The sequence below is a fragment of the Panthera tigris genome, chromosome C1 (assembly GCF_018350195.1).
Source record: "Panthera tigris isolate Pti1 chromosome C1, P.tigris_Pti1_mat1.1, whole genome shotgun sequence".
NCBI classification, from domain to species: domain Eukaryota; kingdom Metazoa; phylum Chordata; class Mammalia; order Carnivora; family Felidae; genus Panthera; species Panthera tigris.
Window position 1 is genome coordinate 59,986,575 of NC_056667.1, and position 20,880 is coordinate 60,007,454.

Here is a 20,880-nt window from a genome sequence, read left to right on the forward strand (position 1 = left end):
TACAGCCTTTAGCCTGTCCAACCAGGGAACCAAACCAGAACATGAGAAGCTGCAAAACCCATTTAATAGTCCTATGTACAGTGGCACGTGAACAGAGAACATAGGCTATGGTTTCCCCAGTCTGCAAAGCAAAATTGGTGGCCTCACCTGAATAGGGAATTTAGTGTACACTCTGGCCAGATTTGGGTTCCCAAACAATGTGCATTATAGATCTTGAGTCCTGTACTGCTGCCCTACTAGGGCAGGAAAGCCACCCCATCTATTACTGAATATAAAATCCAGTACTAATCATCTAGTATGTCTGACCAGAGAATCTAGGCAACTGTGGGGACCATAATGTAGCCTCATTTGGGTAGGGAAACAAGCCAGCAGTCCTGTCCAACTATTCTCAGCCCAGAGGCCCACCCCATTTCTCAATTCTAAGAGCTCAAATTGTTGCCTTGCCCAGAAATAGACTATAGAGTGGCAGGTCCTACTTGACCAAGAATATTACCAGCAGACACATCCAGAAACCCAAACTGAGCTGACTGGTGAAGAATGATCTTTGCCAAAGCAAACCTGTGAAGTCTAGAAGAGGGGCCTGATTAGTCGAATGCACAAATACCAATGTAATAAATCAAAGATCCCCGAAAAATCAGGTAAATATGACACCACTAAAACTCCTATAATTGACCCCAAAGAATTTAAGACCTATGAACTTTCAGACAAAAAAATTCAGAATAATCTACTTCAGGAAGTTTAATGAACTATAAGAATACACAGACAGCTAACTGAAATTAGGAAGACAATATATGAGCAGAAAGAGAATTTTGGCAAGGAAATAGCAACCATGAAAAAAAAATACAACAGAAATTCTAGAATACAAAAATATAATACTGGAAGAGTTTAGTAGAGTTTCACAAGTAGACTTGACCATACAAAGGATCAATTATTTGAAGGATAGGGCATTAGAAATTACCCAGTTGGAGAATTAATAATTAAAAAGAATGAACAAGAGTGAAGAAAACCACAGGGATTATAAGAGGTAGTAAAAAGAAACAGTATTTGCATTAGGAAATTTCAGAAGGAGAAGAGAAAGGGAAAGGGACAGAAAGTATATTTAAATCAATAATTGCTGAAAACTTCCTGAACCTAAGGAGATAAATGAATATCCACCTCTGTGAAGCCAAACTGACCCCAAATAGATTGAACTCACATAGAGCTACACTGAGACACATTTCAATGAAATTGTATAAAATCAAAGAAAAAGAATTTTAAGAGCAGCAACAGAAAAAGAAGCTACATATAGGAGAACTTCCATTAGACTTGGCAGTTTTTTCAAGAGAATCTTTTCAGGCTAGGAGAGAATGTGATGACATATTCCAAATATTGAAAGAAAACACTGTCAACCAACAATTCTATACCCAGAAAAGCTGCTCTTCAGAAATGAAGGAGAGATAAAAACTTTCCCAAACAAACAAAAGCTGAGGGAATTCATTACCACTAAACTTGCCTGACAAGAAATGGTAAAGGAAGCTTTTTGAAAGATAAGTAAAAGAATACTAATTAACATAATAAAAATATTAAAGAGCAGCACAAATCTCATTGTGCTATTGATTAGTGATAAATTAATAGTTAGATTCTGCAATATGGTAATAGTGGCATATAATTCACTTATAACTCTGGTTTAAAAGTTTAAAAAAGTAATAAAAATAACCATGATTTCAATGATATGTTATTCCTTATACAATAAAAAAGCAAAAATTTTAACAGCTATAACCTAAAAATATGAGGGAGAAGAATAATAAATGTAAATTTTATGAAATATATTGAAATTGTTATCAGTTTGAGAAAGGATGTTGTAAGTTTAGATATTTTATGTAAGCCTCATGGTAACCAAAACAGAAAATTCTGTAGCAATTAAAGAAGAAACATGATAAAGAAGCCAAAGCACATTAATGCCTGAAGATATCAAAATAAACAAACAAAAAGACAACAAGAAAGAAGAAAAACCAGGTCAATAAAACAACAACAACAAGAACAACAACAAAAAACAATTAACAAAATACCAGTAAGTCTCTAACTAACAATAATTACTTAAAATGTAAATGAATTAAATTATCCAGTGAAAGACATTGAATAGCTGAGTGAATAACAATAATAATAATCCAACAATATGCTGCCTGTAAGAGACTCACTTTAGCCTTAAAGATAGACATAGACTGAGAGTGAAGGGATGGAAAAAGATATTTCAAGTAAATGGTAACAAAAAAACCAAACAGGGATAACTATTCTTATATCAGACAAAATAAACTTTAAACATAGTAAAAAGAGACAAAGAGGGTCATTATATTATGGTAATGGGGTCAATACATCAAGAAGATATAACAATTCTAAATACCTATGTACCCAACATCAGGGGACCTAAATATAGAAAGCAAAAACTAACAGAGCTGAAAGGAGAAATAAACAGTAATACAGTAATAATAGAGGACTTTAATACCCCAATTTCAACAATGGATTGAATACCTAGACAGAATCAATAAGGAAATAGATTTGAACAACACTATAGACAAAATGAGCCTAACAGATATGTACAGAAGATTTCACAACAATAGCAGAATACACATTCTTTTTGAGCACACATGGAAAATTTTCTAGAATAGAAAATATGTTAGGCTACAAAACAAGTCTTGGTAAATTCAAAAGATTAAAATCATATCAAGTACTTTTTCTGACCATAATGACTTGAAACTAGAAATCAACAAGAAGATGAAAACTGGAAAATACATGAACACATAGAAATTAAACCACACTCTCCTGAGTAAACAATAGATCAAAGAAGAAAGTAAAGACAAAATAAAAAAGTTTCTTGAAACAAATGAAATTGAAAACATAGCATACCAGAACATATGGGATTCAACAAAAGCAGTTCTCAGAGGAAAGTCCATAGCAATTATTGACTACATTAAGAAACTAGAAAAATCCTGAATAAACAACCTAACTCTAAAAAATAACAAACTGAGCCCAAAATTAAAAGAAATGAGATAATAAAGGTTAAAACATAAATATATAAATAAAGAACAAAAACAATAGAAAAAATTAAACTTATTGAGTTGGTTCTTTGAAAAGATAAACAAAATTGACAAATTTTTAGCTAGACTAACCAAGGAAAAAATCACAAGCCCCAAATGAACAAAATTATAAATTAGAAAGGAGACATTGCAATTGGCTACATAGAAATTCAAAGGACCATAAGATGCCACTATGAACAATTATACACCAATACACTGGACAACATAGAAGAAATGGAAACATTCTCAGAAACCTGCAATGTATCAAGACTGAATCTGGAAGAAATAGAAAATCTGAATAGACCAAGAACTAGTAAGGAGATGTAATTAGTAATAAAAAAATCTCCCAGCAAAGAAATGCTCAGGGCCAGATGGCTTCAGTGGTGCAGTGGTGAATTTTGCCAAAAAATTGAAGAAAAATTAACATGAATCCTTGTCAAACTCTTCCAAAGAATCAGAGGAGAGAATACCCCCAAACTTATTTTATGAGGCCAACATTATCCTGATCTAAATCTAAAAAAGCAGACACATCATGCATGATGATTATAGATGCAAAAATCATAACAAAATCCTAGCAAACTGAATTCAGCAGTGCATTAAAAGGATTATTCCCCATGATCAAGTGGGATTTATCCTGGGGATCCAAAGATGGTTAAATACACACAAATCAATCAATGTGATGTATCACATTAATCAAATTAAAAAAAAATCATGATCATCTCAATATATATAAAAAAAGCATTTGATAAAATTCAATATCCATTATTGACAAAAACTCTTCACAAATTAGATATGGAAGTAATGTATCTCAACATAATGAAGGTCCTATATGATAAGCCCCAAACTAACATCACAGTTAATGGTGAAATGTTGAAGTGTTTTCCTTTAAGATCAAAACAAGACAAGAGTTCCAGCACTATATTGTTCCAGTAAGTGTATCAGTTACAACTGATGAACTTACACTGATGCATCATTAAAATCCTCAGTCCTTGTTTTGAATATTTTGACCTATATTAGGGTTCACTCCTGGTGTTGTATGTTCCATGGGTTTAGAAAAAAATGTATGCACCATTGTAGTATCATAGAGAATATATTCACTGCCTTAAAAGTTTTGTGTTTGCCTGTTCATCTCTCCTTCCCACTTAACTTCTGACAAACACTGAACTTCCTTACTGTTTCCCTAGTTTTGACTTTTTTAGAATGTCATATACTTGAAATTGTACAGTATGTAGACTTTCAGATTGGCTTTCCTCACCTAGTAATATGCATTTAAATTTCTTCATTATCTCTTTATGGCTTGATAACTCATTGCTTTTTACTATTGAGTGTTTCCTTGTTTGGATATCCATTCACCTACTGAAGCTAATATATCCATTCACCTACTGAAGAAAATATTTATTGCTTTCAAGTTTTGTAAATTACGAATACATCTCTATAAACATCTGTGTTCAGGTTCAATGTGAATGTAAGATTTCAACTACTTTGGATAATATCAAAGAGCTGGATTTTATTTTATGCTAAGAGTATGTTTAGTTTTGTAAAAACCAAAACAAAACAAAACAAAACACTCAATTGTGGGGGCTCCTGGGTGGCTCAGTCAGTTAAGCCTCTGACTTCGGCTCAGGTCATGATCTCACAGCTTGTGAGTTTGAGTCCTGTGTCAGGCTCTATGCTGACAGCTCAGAGCCTGGAGACTGCTTTGGAATCTGTGTCTTCCTCTCTCTGCCCCTTCCCCAGCTCACACTCTCTCTCTCTCTCTCTCTCTTTCAAAAATAAATAAACATTAATTTTTTTTCAAAAAACAAAAACAAACAAACAAAACACCCAATTGTCTATCAAAGGGCTGAGCCATTTTGCATTCCCACCAGCAATACATGAGGTTTCCTGTTGCTCTACATCCTTGTTCGCTTTTGGTGTTGTCAGGGTTCCAGATTTTGGCCTTTCTAATAGATGTGTAGTGATAACATTGCAGTTTTGTTTTGCATTTCCCTGGTAACATACAACCTGGAGCATCTTTTTATATGCTTATTTGCCATCTGTATATCTTTGGTGCAATGTCATTTAAGGTCTTTGTCCCATTTTTTAATCAGCTTGGTTGTTTCCTGATTGTTGAATTTTAAGACGTTTTAAAAATTATTTTTGGATAATAGGACTTTATGTTATTTTGCAAATATTTTCCTTCAGTCTGTGGCATATTTTCTCATTATTTTGAATTGTCTTTGAGAAGGAAATTTTAATTTTAATATAATCCAGTTTACCAGTTATTTTATGTATTGCACCTTTGTAGCTGTATTTAAAAAATTATCATACTACATGTCAGTTTCCTCTGATCTTTATTTCTAGTAGCTGTCTTGGTTTGAATTTTACATTTAAGACTGTTATCCATTTAGGGGCGCCTTGGTGGCTCAGTCTGTTAAGTGTCCGACTTAGGCTAAAGTCATGATCTCATGGTTCACAGGTTTGAGCCCACGTCAGTCTCTGTGCTGACAGCTCAGAGCCTACAGGCTGCTTCAGATTATGTCTCTGGCCCTCTCTGCCACTCCCCTGTTTGTGCTCTGTCTCTAAAATAAATAAACATTAAAAAAATTTTTAAAGACTGTGATCCATTTTTAGTTAATTTTTATAAAAGGTATAAAGTCTGTGTCTAGATTCACTTTATTATTATTATTATTATTATTATTATCATTATTATTATTTTATGTGGACATCCAGGTGTTTTAACACCATTTGTGGAAAGCACTAACTTTACTCCATTGTATTATCTCTGCTTCTTTATCAAAGATCAGTTGACTCTATTTATGTGGTTCTGAAGATCAGTTGACTGTATTTATGTGATTCTATTTCTGGGCTCTGTATTATATTTAGTTGATTTGTCTATTCATTTGGCAATATCACACTGTCTGGGTTATCATTGCTTTACAGTAAGTCTCAAAGTAGGGCAGTAACACTTTCCAACTATTTTTTCCTTCAATATCAGCTTGGCTATTCTCAGTCTTTTGCCTTTCTATATACTCTAGAATCAGTTTGTCAATATCCATAAGATAAATTGACAACATTTTGATTGGGAATATATTGAATCTATTAATTGATCATGTTGGTAAAAGTCGACACCTTGACAATATTGAATTTCTATTCATGAAGATAGATTATCTCTCCATTTATTTAGTTCTTTGATATCATTCATCAGAGTTTTGTAATTTCCTTCATATACATCTTATCTATATTTAGATATATTTACATATAAATATTTTATTGTTTGGGCTACTAATGTAAATGGTAATGTACTGTTTAATCAAATTTTACTTAAACATTGTTAGTATGTAGTAAAACAATTGGTTTTTTGTATACCAATCTTTTATCCTGAAACTTTGTCATAATTGCTTAGTAACCAGAGTTTTTTAAATTAGATTTTCTGGACTTTGACAGATAATCATGTCCTCTGCAAACAAAGGCAGTTTTATTTCTTCCTTTCTAATCTGTATATATTTTATATCATTTTCTTCTCTTGTTGCATTAATAGTGCTTCCAATAAGACATTGAAAAGCAGTGATGAGAGAGAACATCCTTACCTTTCACCTGATCTTAGTGGAAAAGCTTCTAGTTTCTCGCCTTGAAGTATGACATTAGTCGTAGATTTTTGTAGATATATTTTTTTTAATTTTTTAAATTACATTTATTTATTTTTTAGAGACAGAGTGAGACAGAGCACAAGTTGGGGAGGGGCAGAGAGAGGAGACAGAATCCGAAGCAGGCTACAGGCTCCAAACAAACGTTCAGCCCACAGCCCGATGCAGGTCTCAAACCCATGAACCGTAAGATCATGATCTGAGCTGAAGTTGGACACCCAACAGACTGAGCAACCCAGGCGCCCCTGTAGATATTTTTTATCAAGTTGAAGAAGTTCTCCTCTGACCCTATCATACAGAGAGTTTTTATCATGAATTGTTATTGGATTTGTCAAATGCGTTTTTTGCATCAATTGATAGATTATGTAATGTTTTACTTTTTTTAGCTTATTGATGTTATGCAATGGATTACATTAATTATTTTGTTTTGAGAGAGAGAAAGAGCACATCTGCAAGCAAAAATGCATGAGCTGGGGAAGAGCTGAGGGAGAGGGAGAGAGAATCTTAAGCAGGCTCCACATCCAGCCTGGAGCTGATGTGGGGCTCAATCTGACAACTGTGAGATCACAACCTAAAGTGAAATTAAGAGTCAGATGCTTGACTGCCTGAGCCACCCAGGTGCCCCACACATTAATTAATTTTTGAATGTTGAACCAGCTTTATATACCTGGGATAAATACCACATGGTGGTAGTGGTACATAATTCTTTTTAGGCATTGTTGGTTTTCATTTGCTAATATTTTGTGGAGTGTTTTCGCATCTATGTTTATGAGATATATTGATCCATAGTTTTCTTGGAATATCTTTGTCTGGTTTTGGTATAAGCTGCTGGCCTCAGAATGAGGTGGGAAACATTTCTTCTGCTTCTGTCTTCTAAAATAGATTGTAAAATATTGGTATAATTTCTTCCTTAAATATTTAATTTAAGCCACCAGTGAACCAATCTGGGCCTAGTGTTTTCTGTTTTGAAATATTTGTAATTACTGATCAATTTCTTTAATAAATATAGGACTATTCAGATTGTCTACTTCTTATAAGATTATTTCAAGGAACTGCTCAAATTCATCTGGATTACCAAATGTATTGATCTCGAGTTGTTCATAGTATTCTTTTATTATCCTTTCCATGTTCATGGGATCTATAATGATGCGCCATCTTTTACTTTTGTTACTAGAAATTTGTGTCTTCTCTTTATTTTTCTTAGTTATCCTGGTTAGAGATTTACCAATTTTACTTATCTTTAAAAAGAGCTATGTTTGGTTTTATTGATGTTCTAAATCTAGTTAAAGTTCATTTTGGTCTAAGAGCAGACATTGCATAATTTTTATTCTTTTAAATTTGTTAAGGTGTATTTTATGATATAGAATGTGGTCTGTCTTGGTGAATGTCCCAGCTTTGGAAAAAATCTGTGCTCCACAGTTAGATAAAGTCATCTACAGATACCTATCATATACAGTTGACTGATGGTATTGTTAACTTTGACTATGTCCTTACTGATTTTCTGCCTGCTGTATCTTCCATACAGAGTGTGGAAGTCAGAGTGTTGTTGAAGTCTCAAACTCAGAATATGGTAGTGGATTTATCTATTTATACTTGCAGTCCTATTAGCTTTTGCCTTATGTATTTTGATACTGTGTTTTTAGTCACATACACATTAAGTATTGCTATGTCTTCTTTTTTACATTTTTTTTAAATTTAATTTTTTATTTTTTAAAATTTACATCTGAATTAGTTAGCATATAGTGAAACAATGATTTCAGGAGTAGATTCCTTAATGCTCCTTACCCATTTAGCCTATGCCCCCTCCCACAACCCCTCCAGCAACCCTCTGTTTGTTCTCCATATTTAAGAGTCTCATGTTTTGTTCCCCTCTCTGTTTTAATATTATTTTTGTTTCCCTTCCCTTATGTTCATCTGTTTTGTCCCTTAATGTCCTCATATGAGTGAAGTCATATGATTTTTGTCTTTCTCTGACTAATTTCACCTAGCATAACACCCTCCAGTTCCATCCATGTAGTTGCAAATGGCAAGATTTTATTCTTTTTGATTGCTGAGTAATACTCCATTGTATATATATACCACATTTTCTTTATCCATTCATCCATTGTTGGACATTTGGGCTCTTTCCATACTTTGGCTATTGTTGATAGTGCTGCTATAAACATGGGGATGCATGTGTCCCTTCGAAACAGCACACCTGTATCCGTTGGATAAATGCCTAGTAGTGCAATTGCTGGGTTGTAGTGTAGTTCCATTTTTAGTTTTTTGAGGAAACTCCATACTGTTTTCCAGAGTGGCTGCACCAGCTTGCATTGCCACCAACAATGCAAAAGAGATCCTTTTTCTCCGCATCCTCACCAACATCTGTTGTTGCCTGTGTTGTTCATGTTAGCCATTCTGACAGGTGTGAGGTGGTATCTCATTGCGGTTTTGATTTGTATTTCCCTGATGGTGAGTGATGTTGAGCATTTTTTCATGTGTCGATTGGCCATCTGGATGTATTCTTTGGAGAAGTGTCTATTCATGTTTTTCGCCCATTTCTTCACTAGATTATTTGTTTTTTGGGTGTTGAGTTTGATAAGTTCTTTATAGATTTTGGATACTAACTCTTTATCGGATATGCCATTTGCAAATATCTTCTCCCATTCTGTCAGTCGCCTTTTAGTTTTGCTGATTGTTTCCTTTGCTGTGTAGAAGCTTTTTATTTTGATGAGGTCCCAGTAATTCATTTTTGCTTTTGTTTCCCTTGCCTCCAGAGACGTGTTGAGTAAGAAGTTGCTGCGGCCAAGATCAAAGAGGTTTTTGCCTGCTTTCTCCTCAAGGATTTTGATGGCTTCCTGTCTTACATTGAGGTCTTTCATCCATTTTGAGTTTATTTTTGGGTATGGTGTATGAAAGTGGTCCAGGTTCATTCTTCTGCATGTCGCTATCCAGTTTTCCCAGCACCACTTGCTGAAGAGACTGTCTTTATTCCATTGGATATTCTTTCCTGCTCTGTCAAAGATTAGTTGGCCATATGTTTGTGGGTCCATTTCTGGGTTCTCTATTCTGTTCCATTGATCTGAATGTCTGCTCTTGTGCCAGTACCATACTGTCTTGATGATTACAGCTTTGTAGTATAGCTTGAAGTCCGGGATTGTGATTCCTCCTGCTTGGTTTTCTTTTTCAAGATTGCTTTGGCTATTCAGGGTATTTTCTGGTTCCATACAAATTTTAGGATTATTTGTTCTAGCTCTGTGAAGAATGCTGGTGTTATTTTAATAGGGATTTCATTGAATATGTAGATTGCTTTGGGTAGTATTGACATTTTAACAATATTTTTTCTTCCTATCCAGGAGCATAGAATCTTTTTCCATTTTTTTTGTGTGTCTTCTTCAGTTTCTTTCATAAGCTTTCTATACTTTTCAGTGTATATATAGATTTTTCACCCCTTTGGTTAGATTTATTCCTAGGTATTTTGTGTTTTTTTGTGCAACTGTAAATGGGATTGATTCCTTGATTTCTCTTTCTGTCGCTTCATTGTTGATGTATAGGAATGCAACCGATTTCTGTGCATTGATTTTATATCCTGCAACTCTGCTGAATTCATGAATCAGTTCTAGCAGTTTTTTGGTGGAATCTTTTGGGTTTTCCATATAGAGTATATCTTGAAGTATGGAGCCTTTATAATTAGATAACGTCCTTCCTTATCCCTAGCAACTTTCCTTGCCATGAAGTCTGCACTATCTGAAATTAATATAACTCCTTTTGCTTCCTTTCAGTTACTGTTAGCATGGGATCTCTATCCATTTCTTTACTTGTGATCTATTTATGTCTTTGTACTTTAAAGTGGATTTCTTTAGGTACATACATACAGTTGGCTCTTGTTTTTCAGTCCACTCTGACCATCTGTGTCTTTTAATTTGTGTATTTAGACCATTGTTGTTTAAGCTAATTATATCTACCTTATTTGTTATTGTTTTCTACTTGTTCTTTGTTCCTAGTTTTTGTCTTCCACACTTTTTCTGAATTTTAAGGTTTCAACTAATCATTTTATGGCTCAATTTTTAAATTTCCTCTCTCTAGTATATCTATTATATATCTACCATATCTATTATGTAACTGATATATATATATATATATATATATATATATATATATATGTGTGTGTGTGTGTGTGTGTGTATGTGTGTGTGTATATGTATATATATATGTATATATATATATGCCTTAGAGTTTACAACATGCATTTATAGCCAATCCAAGTCTACTTTTCAAATTAACACAATACCACTTAACATGTAGTTCAAGTATCTTATTATAATGAAATATTCCAAATTTCTCCATCCTGACTGTTGTATAATTGCTGTTATTTATTTTACTTATATAAACATAAGCATATATAATATGATATATAATATATATCATCATCCATTATCAAATACATTGTTTCTATTATTATAAACACATTGTTATATGTTAGATTAATTAATTAATTAAGAATAGGGAAACATAAAAGTTTTTATTTTATTTCATTTATTTATTCTCTTATGGTCTTCCCTTATGTAGTTCTGAGTTTCTGACATGTATCATTTTCCTTCTCTCTGAGGAACATATTTTAATATCTGTGGCACTACAAATCTACTCACTAAAAAATTCCCATAATTTTTGTTTATTTGAAAAAGTGTATTTTTTTCTTCACTTCTGAAGGATAAATTTGCAGATTATATAATTCTGGGTTGGTGGATTTTTTTTCCTCATAATTTTAAATATTTCATTCCACTTTTCTTTTTTTCATGGTTTCTGAAGGGTCTGATGTAACTTTTTTTTAAATGTTTATGTATTTTTTGAGAGACAGAGAGAGAGTGTGAGAGGAGGAAGGGCAGAGAGAAAGAGATACACAGAATCTGAAGCAGTCTCCAGGCTCTGAGCTGTCAGCACAGAGCCCCACGTAGGGCTCGAACTCATGAACTGTGAGATCATGACTGGAACCGAGGTCAGACTCTTAGCCAACTGAGCCACCCAGGTGTCCCAAGAAGTCTGATGTAATTCTTGACTGTACTTTTCCATTTTTAAGTAATGTAGTGGTGAGGTATGGAGGAAAAGAAAGCATTCTTTGGTCTTATGGTTACATCCTAGTCTTTTGGTAAGCTTATGTCCCTGGCCTGTAAATTTCATCAGTGTTTCTCATTGTTACTGGCTCATTTAGTTGAGAGAGGATAGCTAATGGGGGCTGGAGTTGGGTATTTCCTTTCCCCCAGGTAGATTGTACTGATAAAATTCTTGCAGGTTAGGCTATACTAAAAGAGTTTCTCCTGAGGGGAGGCCTTGTTAAGAAGAAAATACTTCAGTGAGTTGCAAGATTATTTCTTTCCTCCACCTGTCAGAAACATGAAGGGATTTTTCTCTGATATTCACTGTGAAAAGTGTGAGGTACCTCTATGACTGAGTCCTTCTGGAAATATTTACTCTTAGAGTTGTCTGTAATGAGCCTCCATCTATTCATCAATTACAGTTTAGTGTTCTTATGCCAGTACTGGTTCACATAGAGATTTCCACTACAGTAAGTTGTGATTCTGTGTCTGCCTGTCTGCCCAATTTTTAGGGCAGTGGTTTGCCATATGACCTCACTTTTCTGATGGTCTAAGAAGAGCTGTTGATTTTTTTTGCTTGTTCTGCTTTTTACCTATTGTTAAGATGGAGTGGCAGATTCTAGTCTAACTATGTGCTGGACCAGAAGCCACAGGTCCTCTGAAATCACTTTGTTTTAAGGTCACTTGACTTTATATATAACTCTTTATATGTAACTCTTTACATATAAACTCTTTACATATAAACTCTTTATATGTAACTCTTACATAGTTATGCCACTGAGACAGACACTTTAAGATGGCCTTCATGATCCTGACTCCTGGTGTTAATGAATTTTTGTGGTTTCCAACTCTTCAGTGTAGGCAAGATTAGTGAGTTGCTTTCAGTAATAGAATATTACCAAGGTGACACCTGTATTTGTTTCTGTGCACATGATTATGTTAAACTAGATTGTGATGCCAGCTTTGAAGGAGTTGCTGTTTCTTGCTGGTTTGTGGAAGAAAGCCGCCATGTTGAGGTCTACTTAGCAAGGTAACAAGGGCAGCCTATAGCCTTTGTTTACAAACAGCAAGATACTGAGCTGCTCAGTCCAACAGTACCACAAAGAACTAAGGGCTGCCAACAACTATATAGTCATGGAAGTGAATCCTACTTCAGTTCATCCTTAAAAGAGGCCACAGCTCAAGATTATACCTTGATTAGAACTTTGTGAGACCCGGAAGCAGAGGATGCCTAAACTCATCATTCACAGAAGCTGTGAGATAATACATATGTATGGTTTTAAGTCTCCAAGTTTGTGGTCATATTTTAACACTGCAATTGTTAACTACTGCATCTGCCAACTTAAATAAAAGATTGTAATAAATTATTTAATTTGACTTTCATTTTTATTTGTTTTCAAATAGGGTCAAGTCTTCCTTGTTGGAAAGAATAACATGGCTATCTTTGGTAGAGTTCATTGGGCAAAATCTGTGATCAAATTCTATCTTGATTTACTACAGCCTGTAATTACAGGAAACAAAACTCAACACTTCAGTCACAAAAAAACTATAGTGTTCTTGACATATAGGCAGCACAAATTGTTCTTCATTGTATAGGAGAAAGAAAATTTGGTTTAGAAAAAATTATGAGACTAAGAACAATTTTTCCACACTGTGTCAATTTGGGAAGGTGCATCTTGGAAGCCAAAACTATTACAGAGAAAATGAAATTAACATCTTGCCCTTAATTCTGTGTGTAACTTCTAATTGCAGTCACTTATAAGTTTTGTAGTCTATAAAATATGGCTATACACATGCTAAGACTTCTAGATCTAAATTATCATATTTCTCTGAAATGATACAGCATTTTCAGAATAGAAACCAAGAACGATTGGGGTAATAATCAGTGTCCCCATCAGTGTTACATCAACCATCCATAAATATTTTGACTCACATGTGTCTAAATTTTATATTCTTCAGGGCAGATATACCACTTGTATAATAAACATAAAGACTAGAATTTTTGGTTGCTTTAAAGAAAGTATAGGCTAAAAAATTACTATTTACTGATTTTTTACTAATTTCAAAATTCTTAATAGATCGTTTCCTCTCTCAGTTGTGGATTCTGAGTTAAAGGATTTTAGTACTCTTCATTTCCATTAAATAAAAAAAATAATAAACTTGAGGCTATTCATCCAAATAAATGGGAAAAACTGCTTTTATTTATATTGGCCTCCTTACCTGAATTCACTTAAAATAAATATTTCATTTTTTGATTTCTTTTTCAGAGAATCACTACTTCCACTGTCAGGTATGTTATTGGAAAATTTAAAAAGAAATGGTCTAAACCAGTCCTGCACAATTAGGAAATCACGTATGTTAAGTATATCGGTGAAGGACTTTTGAAAGGGCAGGCCTCATTCAACAATCCTTATCATAAGAAAACTTACCAATTCTGTACATGCTACCATCATAGTCTGAAAGAGACTCCAGGAACAAAAAAACAAAAAAAAAAGTGTCTTTAAAGGCTTATCATCATCACGTGCTTATTAGTGTAGCATAAAAGAGAATGATAACACAATAGCATCTCACAGTGTGAAATGTACAAAGTTGGATAAAGACAGCATGTGTTGACACTGGCTAATGTGCAAATGTTTGCTGCCAGGGTGAAGCAAACAGGAGTGAACCATGAAATGATTGTATTCACCCTAAAATATCAGCAAAGCAAAGAAGTAATGAGTTATAAGCAACTTTTCCTGAATGTGCTGAAGGTACTTATTGGAGAAGCAAAAATAATTTATTTAATATTTATATTTTGTTGAGAAATACAATCATGCTTTTGCATAATCTGACTTCAGGAGACAGAGTCTTGGCTTAATATGTAAATGGTTATTTGGATGAGCCCTCATAGGTAGCCCTTTTCCTTTCCAGCTGGCTGGCCTTACTGCCTCTCTCCTTTCCTTTATATCCAACCCAAAACTAACCAGGAAACTGTTCCTAATTAACTTTATCCATTTTTGTTTGGTTTGGTTTTATTCACAGTTTCATGGAATTTTAGATTATTAGCACTGAAATAGGCTTTATAATAATTCAGCCCTGTTTGCCCCCCTCAATTCATGTAAATGATCACATGTGTATATGTGTGTGTGTGCATAGATGCACATGTAAACATGTGTTTCTGATTCTTATGTGTTAGCACACTATTTTCAATAATAAATTGTACTTTAAATCAGTTGGAAGTATTTATTTAAATTATTTTTACATTCACGGATATTTAAGAAAACCTTATTGACAAAGGATTAGTGCTCAATTTTGTATTTCTTCTTGGGCTATTCAGCTGATATTAAATGCACTCCATCCTAAAATTACTGAGATGAATATTTGCAAAATGCATCATTTAATCTATTACAACCATTTTTTAATGATAAGTGACATGACAGCCTCAAAAGAATGAGACATACCGTATAAAAACTTAGTAAGAAAAATATGTATATTGCCTTTAATATTCCAACAATTTCAATTATAGTCTCTAATTAGATATTGACTAATTTATAGTTAATACTTGAGGAAAATCCTTTTCCTTTCTAAGCCTAAATGTTTACTTCTTGTCTATGAGACACAATTCAGGAGTTAGATAATTGGGTATTGTGGCTTTAGCAAAAGCATCAACAGCTTTGGTTATTGTCAGGTGATGTAGTAAACAAGGCTTAACATTCATTATCTTCAGAAAAAAAATGCTTCATGGTAGGTTCTGTTTATTAGATTTGAGAAAGGTGGGTCTTAGAGGGAAAATCTTGCCTGAGAAATGAAATTAGTGGTAGAATTGGAATTTGACACAGTATCTCAGTGATATCATTATTTGAGTGTTCCAACACATTCTACTCTCCTCTCCCTTGTATTACAGAATGATCTAATTAGTTTAATTAGAAAGGGATTTATTAACGGATCTCACTCACAGAATTTTTGGAGGAGACAAAGAAAATCACTCTAGGAGCATTTCCAGAGTTGACCTCTGAAGTCACAATCCCAAACAGCTTGACAAAGTTGCTTGCACTGTTTGGAAGCACTCATGATTAGGAATGCGTAACAAGAGTTGCCAGCTTCAGAGCCATTCTACCTTTGCCACAATCAACAAACTACTGAAGCCAGAAGCTGCTGAGATAGCTGAAAGGTCTAGAATCCTGCTACCTCTATCACATTTCACACTACTGAAATGAAGGTCTCACGTTGTCTCTCTCTCCGGGTAATTTACTCCCAAATCTAAGCTTCATGAAGATGTATCTTATTCCCAGAGAATATAGTATGAGTCTCTACCTTTTGGTACAATGGTGGCTGCACAATGAAGTTGTGGGGTTTAGTGCTATTAATTCCACTGTGAGTAAGCCAGGGAAATATGAAGAAAGCCTTGTAAAAATGTGGACAGATTCCACTGAAAGCTGTTCGTAACAGGGGCACCTGGGTGGCTCAGTAGGTTAAGCTTCCAACTTCAGCTCAGGTCATGATCTCACAGTTCATGAGTTTAAGCCCCGTGTCGACTGCACCTGGAGACCGCTTCAAGTTCTGTGTCTCCCTCGCTCTCTGCCCCTCCCCCACTTACAATCTGTCTTTCTCTCTTGCACTCTCTCTCTCTTTCTCAAAAATAAATAAATACTATTTTTTTAAATTTGGACATTACAATGTCCAAATACTTATTCAGTACTTAATATGTGTAAATTACCTAGTGCAAAGGTTCACATCTGTAGATCAAATAAAATGCATTACTTAGACTTACAATTCTGGGCAGGGGCTGTGTAGGTGACAGAGGATAGAAAAACACAGTAAGTGATGCACCATCCCATAGTATTATGCTGAGGTAAATCAAGCGTAGATACCAGTTGAAATCATTATCTCTTTTGAGATAGAGGTTATTTAAATACATGGTTTGAATCTCTTTTGCCTATTATTTTTTTCATATATAGTGTGTGTATTATATTACACCATATTGTAAGATTAGTTGTCTATATTGTTTATTGGGAATATTAGGAAAATTAATGCCAGATTGATTCTTGTATATTTAGATAGCATACTGTACAATGTTCGTCCTCATTTTTTAAAATTTTCATGTAGTGAGGCACCTGTGTGGCTCAGTTGGTTAAGTATATGAGTTTGGCTCAGATCATGATTTTGCAGTTCATGAGTTCGAGCCTTGCATTAGTCTCTGTGCTGATAGCTCAGATCTTGGAGCCTGTTTCAGATTCTGTGTCTCCCTCTGTATCCTTACCTCCCCCCACTCCCCCCCATCACGGTTTGTCTCTCTCTCTCTCTCTCTCAAAAACAAATAAACATTAAAATAAATAAGTAAATAAACAAACAAACAAATAAATAAATAAATAAAATTTTCATTAGAGAAATGAAGTTGTTAAATATTAACATAATATTTGCTATATTTGGCTTAAGGAAGCCACATTACCCTTTGGTATTTATTGACTGATTAACCATAATCAGTATGGCAACAATAATAACTAAAAATGTGTTTGGTATTTGCACATGTATCATCAAAATTAATTTTCAAAATGACTTCTTGAGGATAACATAAGTATTATTATTACTATACCTATACTGAAAAGGAATTAAGGTCAATAGATCGTAATTTTCCAGGAAAGAGTTCACTCAGCTGATCTGGGTTGCTCAGGTTCTATACATGTCCCAAATAGGCATCTCTTCAGGACAGGCCCTTGGAATATTCTGCCTGATAAGATTGTTTTTATATGTGTGAGGCCTTGGGCCTCTCTGCTGTACTATTTTACCTAACTATGTGATTTATGGAGAAGGCTGGTTTTACTCGGGACAGCAGAAGAGGGCTAGGATCTCAGTAACTGAGGTCAGGTCAGTTATGTGGGCTGATACCCGATAAAGAACCCTACACAAGACTTGAGTGAGCTTCTCCAGTTGGCAATCGCTCACACACATTATACTTCATTGCCTGGAGAATTAAAAGCATCCACGTGCAATTCTACTGGGAAGGACGCCTGGAAATTTGCACCTGATTTCTTCTGGACTTTGCCCACATCCCTTTGTCTTTGCTGATTTTAATCTATATTCTTCTGTAATAAACCATAATCATGAAAGTAAGAGTTTCTGAGTTCTAGTTTGTCATCAAGCCTGATGATAATCTTCCAAACTCTTGAGACAGAAATGTGCTGAATATCACACAGATTTCCAGGATAAATCTAAAGAGTTTTGATGAAAAATATCACAGATTGCCTTTTAGAACATATGACTTTTATAAAATGACAATAGCTTCAATTTGCAGATCTGTAGGCATATTTACCTACTCTTTGGTAAAGTACATGTTGTGAGCAGGGGCAATTTGCCTTCCAGCACTCATCAATATTGTCTTACTGAGTTGGAATATTCATCCCTCATAAAAAGTAAAACACAGCTGTGTTCTATAAATGAGATATTATGAACTAAGTGGATTTTGAAATGAGCTTTTAACTTCATTTTTTAGAGGTGAGGAAGTACTGTATTCTCTGAATCTTTCTGTTGTTATTAGGAAATATCCAATGGAGAAAATATTGATCTTTCTTTTCTATTGTCTCAGTGAGCAACCCTTCCTCCAGCTTAGTTTGCAATAATGCTTAAGCCTCCTGTTGAGGAAATGTCATTGGCTTGGCATCCTACAGGAACAAGGATTCCATTGGGACCATCTCTTTATTCTTTCATTTTTCTAGTTGAAATATTTTCTCATATATTGGGGTTCAGACATTAATTGGTATTGTGATTATTTGTTCTTCCATAGCTTTATTTGTTCTGTTATCAAGAAGTCCCTATGAAGATCTAACATCCCTATAGTTGTTAGGGTTTGGAAATACTTAACGTGGAAGTCATGTTCAATCTATATATCTTTTTTGTTTTGTTTCATTTACTGTAAGTGTGAAATTGATTCTGTATTTTATTATTTCTTATATGAAACAAAAATTTATATTTATGTGTATGTTCATATACTTGAAGGACATAATGCTTCATTCTCTTAACTAGCATTGTGACTACATATTTCTAAAGCATATTTAGAAAGCAACTTATTCTATTTCTATTGGTAAGTACATAATAATTTTATGTAATAAAACAGAAAACTCATTGGCATAGTTGAGATTTTTTAGAGTTTTACTTTAATTTTGACTTTAAAATACTGTATGCTATTTTAAGAAATTGGAATACTGAAAGGACTTTCAAATATTGGCCATCTACAAAGGAAAGGATAGAAAAATTCAATAGTAGTTCAGTAGGATATAAACCCTGCAGGCCTAAGTGATAGTTATATTCCATCTGGTTCATGCTTATTTCTAGGGAAGGAACACAAGCTATACACTGAAATGAACCTGATAATTTTCTATAGCTGGCCAACAAGCTGTTGCATTTGAGCCAGTTATAATATTCATATGTTATTCAGTTTGGTTTACTTTGAAAGTCTTTTTCCAGTCTAATGAGATTTATGGATTTCCTTTTATGTGGAGGTTCTCTCCATGCTTTATATGTTTATTCTTATCATCTTGTCTTTTTTAAAGACTTTGCAAAATAAGAAACTATCAAAACATGCAATTTTGTTATGATTTTGACTGTAGGGCGTATGTATTATTCAATGAGTAGACCAACTGGAACACAAATATGGCACAGAAGTACTTTTATTATGGTCATACAGGATTATCTGAATTTCATTATTTGCTGCTGGTTTGTGCCTGAAAGAAATGTCCTTCATTATCATTGCAAACTGCAAAATTTTATTCCCTGAGATGGTTAAATTGAGATGTCAGGCTCTTTTTTTTTAATTTTAACTGTATTTTTGTTTTGTTTTGTTTTGTTTTGGTTTAGTTTATTTATTTATTTTTGAAAGAGACAGAGCATGAGCAGGGGAGGGGCAGAGAGAGAGAGGGAGAGAGAGGATCCCAAGCAGGCCTCATGCCTTCAGTGTGGAGCCTGATATAGGGCTCAAACACACCAACCATGAGATCATGACCTAAGCTGAAACCAAAAGTTGGTGGCTTAACCAACTGAGCCACCCAGGTGTCCAAGATCTCAGGCTTAATAAGATAGTTAGCAACTTGCATATTTATATATCATATAAAATGTTGTTAATCCACCAATTTACTTTTCATTTGATTTCTTTGAAATCTTTTAGTATTTTAGTAGCAAATAGTATTTTACACCAAAGTGTGCCTACTTTGGTGGTGGACTATATAGGTGCAAAATCAGCTTTGATGTTTTCTATTTAGATTACCCTGGCAAATTATTTTCTAAGCCTCAATTCCCTTATCTATAAAATGGAAATTATAGTATCTGTCTCTCTGGACCTTTCTGAGAATTAAATTAAATAATGCACATGAAGCCAATGAAAAGGATTTAAGATTTAGAAAGAGTGCTATGATGAATTACCATGCCCTATCCTGGGCTCAGAAATACATAATAGCAATGGCATATATTTGACATCAGTATGCCCAAAAAGGGTATACAATTTTCCTTTGAGTCCTGACTTTTTTTTTCTCTAAAATACTACTAGTTTTTAAATCTTAGAGTGATAGAACTAGAAACTACTCAACTTCTAAATCTGAAAGTTATACTAAACCACTCATCTTTACCTTCATTTCATATCTATATCTTTTTATCTGATTCTAGTACATTTTCTCCACGGTACTGGCACACAGGGAATATTCTATAAAAATGGTAAAGTATACAGTATAGTAATAATTATGATATTCTAGGGATTAAATTCTGGTTTTGCCTTACTTAACCTCTTTCAGTACCAGTTTTCATATCTACAAAATGAATAGTTACGGTATTACCTTACAGTGTTGTGTTGCCTTAAATATAATACCCTATAAGTGAATGTGTACATTATAATTATGAATGAATATTAGATTTTAATTGCATATACTTAGATCCGATCATATAATGGATAGCTCCTCAGTAACATCTTCATAGCTACAAAGTCTGTTTAGATTAATGTGTAAACCTATCCCTATTTTTTTAAACAGTTACATTTTTAGTTACTGTCTTTAATCCTACTCCTTCTTTTACCCTGTGTTCCACTCATACTGAAGTACCTATAGTTCTTAGAGCAGAGAAATCTAGACTTTGCTCAAACTGGTCCAATGAATTATATTGGCTCTTATG